Source organism: Perkinsus marinus (assembly GCF_000006405.1).
Source record: "Perkinsus marinus ATCC 50983 genomic scaffold scf_1104296972058, whole genome shotgun sequence".
In the NCBI taxonomy this organism is placed as follows: Eukaryota; Perkinsozoa; order Perkinsida; family Perkinsidae; genus Perkinsus; species Perkinsus marinus.
Window position 1 is genome coordinate 64,476 of NW_003201888.1, and position 4,753 is coordinate 69,228.

Here is a 4,753-nt window from a genome sequence, read left to right on the forward strand (position 1 = left end):
GCCTGAGTCACTATCAAGGATCGCCTTCAAAAGAACTGCGCTCAGTCAGCTCTTGGATTCCCACTGAATCGATCTTGCAAACAGAAAAATCTCAATGAGAAGAGCCTTCAACTAGTTTTTACTAGAAACTATTGAAGCCTGATCATACCAGTTCGCCAGCGTTGATCCAGCGATCATCATTGCTGTTGATGCTGGGAAGTAATCGTAGCGAGTTGCAACACCGGATCGACGATGCGGAGGGAGCAACAGCGGTAACTCCCTGATCGCATAAGCTCTCAAGCCGTTTGGCATCCAGCGAGCCGATTCAAGCGAAATTCATACGTGAATTATTTGCGTCCAAACGTCGAAGTTATCTGGCTCTTGCAGTAGTAGTATACGAAGAGCTTGTCTCCCAGTTGAAGTGTTACTCGCACCTGTTAGTTGAGTAGTCGATCGGAAACTACGGTACTGAGAATAATACTCCATATACGCAGCATAGTCTACTTGGCGTATCTCATATACGCAGTAGGCTGCAGTGTGGGAGAGTACGTATATGATCAACCACATGTGTTAGTCACAATGTGGAAATTCTGAGGAGATTTTCGCTGGTTTCTGTACACTTATAACCTAGTTCGTAAGTAAATTCCTAAAATCATTGAAAAAACTTCTGAGCTCAGCTGAGGAAAGCGAGTACTTATTGCAACATCGGTGATCTCACTCGTGATAGCAAGAATTATCGATTTGTAAACCTTGTGGGCGTACGCATCGTGGACGGTGGGAAAAATCGACTTGGCCAGTTCGCTCAACAAACGACCTGTAGGAGCGAGGAGAGACTGCCGTTGTCTCAGTGCTGCCAAACTTGAAAACTATGGCCAAAAAACTCACCTTTAAATTTCCTTGCGATTCCTGTGACTGCCTGAGGTAACGGCTGAATCAAGAGTCGTTACTCGTGATTAACAACCTCACTTTTGTTGGCTGCACAGTTGGAGTGGCAGTCGCTCGAACTCTCCTCAAGAACACGTCTCGTAGGCCCGGACAGAAACACCTCACTCCGTAGTGCAACAGTGGAATCGGTTCGAACGGACTCATGTATGCTGCCTGAGACGAGTTTGATATTCCTTTTTCGTGTAGCTTTGCATTATCTATGATGGGAGTAGGAATGTTTGCGGCAAACAGTTCGCCAAACATGGTCGGGCGAGCCTATTGGAGAGGTATCAGTGAATGAGTTCTCAAGCTGAAGTGCCGAAATGGAGCAATCAACGAACCCAGTCGCGACGGTCAATAGCTGACCTTTAGATATAGCCGGAACCCTGTTCGTGATCCTAGAGGTTCAACGATTGGGACAGGCTCTCTATCGACTACGCCAAGGACACGAACATGCTTGCCTGAGGTAGAGCCTTGACAACGCAATGTGGAAGTAATCAACCGGTGCAGCTACCGAGCTTGAAGTTGCATCCTGCCTCATGCAGTTGGACTTCTCCTCGTACTTCCACTATCATATCAGTATTGCTTCCTGTCCCACTCAGAGGCCTCAGTTGGAATCTCCAACATGTTCCATCAGTGAACTGCTGGCTCCTATCTCCTCGCCGTTTTCGAGCGCCACAGTTTCCACAAGAGCCGTCAGATACCCCACATGATGGTCTGTAATTGCACTTCGAGCATCGCAATGGTAACGCCTCGAGAACAACCTCAGGCCGGGGCCACATTTTCGTCACCAAACCGTCGATGCACCGCAAGCTCCCTGTCACCATGCTCTCAGCTGAGGATGGTGACATCAGCTCTGGCAGGTTATATAACCTCACGCGTATCTTGCGCTTAACGCCGATCGGCTTTGAATGAATGCAATGCACGATCAGGGCGAAGGCAGTTTCCAATACTTCTAGTGTTACTGTTGACAAATGGAGTGCTTGTACGCATTCTTGTGGAGCTTTTACGTAGCAAACGCCGTGAATAAGTAACCTCGTTAGTTGCTCGCTGGAGAATGCAGCCGTTCGCGCGACATCAGCGACTTCAGCTAGCCAGTTCGACGGGATTGTGGGTATAGGGCTAGCCTTGGAGAAATACAGGGTTATCAGTTCTGAGTTCTCGCATTCGGGGATGTCCGATAGAAGGCTTGCCATTCGAGGCATAATGCAAGCTTAGAGTACGCTAGGTGTTGTATCGAAGATAAATCTTATGAACTTCACAGGAACCTGTCGCCTGGTTCATCATAGTCGGAAAAATGTGAAAGTGTGCGCTCATTCAGGCCTTCGATTTTGCAGCATAGGACAATATGCTAATAATCAACTACATGTGTTAGTGGCAAAATTGAAAATTCCGAGGAAACTTGGGGAATTCTCATTTGTCCATATACACTTCTATCCGACTTTGTATGTATAGTGAGGAAACTCTTGGACTCGGCTGAAGAAAGCTGATATATATTCCAACACTAGAATTTCGAGTTTGAGTTGATGGGGCCTCGACAGTTGCCGATACTTCCTTATCACATAATACGATACGCATAGTCGTTCCAAAAGACAAGTCTTCAAGTTATGTCGTACTCAGCCAGCTAGGACATCTTTCGTCGGTTTCATCCGTGTTTCGTGGCAACAGAATTATACACGTCTGACGTGGTAGATCACACGAGTCACAAGTGAAACGTTCATCAACAGCCTTAACCAGTCAAACGAATAAACAGAGTCCGCCGAGAGACGGGCGGAACAATGGTTTCATCCGTGTAACCAAACGATATTCGATATCGATTTACTTTCTACCGTTTCCAGTGAAATGCAGACGCCGTTTCATCCGTTGCACAAGATTTGTCCCCAATGCAGATTTCCCGTCACCACCATGAATCAAATTAATGTCATTCACATGCGCTCGAGATTTCAGCGTGTCCGGCCTGTGGAACTTGCATCGTGTTCAAGTTCTTGGCGATCGGCGCGTACACGTTAATCACTGGAGTGATGGAGGAGGAGTATTCATGTTCTCTCTCAGATGTCCTCACGAGAAACATACATCATAGCATGTATAGCGTAACGTATTGTCTATCTCCTTTTGGAGAACTAAGCCAAGCTCAGAGTGGACTTCGGAACCAACCTACCTACTCCCTCTATCGAGTACCGATGCTCATGGACCATCTGGAATTGATAATTTCTAGAGATATCTGCAAAATATGTTCGATACGCTTCAGTGGGACTCCTCTCCAACTTGTTGGTGATAAATTTTTGTAGCGCAGAGTTCACCCAACCCCGGACATTTCCATGCTACTTATGTTAACCTTGGTGTTGATACAATAACAACGATCTCGAACTCGCTTCGCAACCATGCAATATTTCCCATCTGGATACCGACTCAATTGACATGCAACACTACGGAGCTGTCACTTGTTTGTTTTCCAACCGTCTACCCTAGTTAGTAATGCAAGACCTAGCCCAGTGTCAGCGATAGTCAGGATAGAAATTATTCAATCTTTCGTCATAAAGCCATTAGTTTCATTAACCTCGTTGCGGTACTCGGATACTAATTGTGATGATGAGACTCTTCCTCCTACCCTGACATGGTTCACCTCCAACGATTAGGAGGCTACGTGGCTCACACTAGGTTAACTCTATCTAATACTGTTCATTGCCATGTAGGGTATAGACTCTCTTCCAATTTAACTATCTCCTCCTATGGCAAATGCGAGACCATCGTCAACAGATTCAGCAGGTCTCGAGTTCAGCCGCTACTGTTGAGCCTCTATCCGCGTTGATTTCAGCTAAGCCCATCAACGTCGATACTCAGAGAGTGCTCGCTATCATGGACGATCTCAAGACCAAGGCGACATTCCTGACTTTGTTAACACACCAGGTAGGATCAAGCAAAATGCACAACCCCACACGAACGGCCTATTAGGTATTGGATGGTCTACAGGGAGAAGGAGGAGCTGAGGTTGCCGAGCAACTAGGGCAAGATTTTGTTGGGAGGTTCGCTGAACAGGTGGTGGCCACCGTGTTAGTGAGTATATGAAAGCGTATGCATCCAGATGAGGCTGGAGGACCTGTACGTCATGCTCAACACCAACAGTGATGGTAGGGCTTGAGAGAGTATATATTCGAGTGTCGAGTATGAACTCTCTCGATCACAATAAGTCAAGTATAGCTCGAATTTCGAATTATACCTGACTTATTGTAAATGAGCCATGGAAAATATCGCAGGCACTTTCGCGGTTCAAGAAGATAATGACGATGTGATAGAAACCACAGAAAAGTTGAAGAAGAGCACTTCAGAATTGTGCCGGTCTGTGCATTGATGGCGTCACTTTCTGCGTATTCTCGGACTCAGACGTATGAAGAAAATTCCCAACATCGTTACGCACCTACGTCGATTCCAAGATTCATCTCAGAGATCTGTAGGGCTGCTGCAGCTCCTACGAACTCTGGCCGAGATGCAAGTAATCGCTCCGCCAAGTTTTCGTCACATAATGTTATGCCAGTCCGTAGGGTTAGTAGGCATAGGGCTCAACACGTGAGAAAGGTCACGTCTCAAATCCATAGATTTCATGTTGGAATCGTCTCGTCTCGAGCAAAGCGAAGCGAAGTGTTCCACGATGTGCATTATATATCTTGACTCGTGCGTGCCTCAGGATATTGTACTGAAACGAATGACAACTACAGTCGAGGAAGAGCGCTCCAGACAAGATTTGATAGCGCATTACCTCCTACGGGAAAAACAGGCAATTGAACGCAAGGCGAAGTTGGAGAATCAACTCAGCCAAGTGAAGTCATTCAGTGAAGTTTGCGGTCAATGAAGT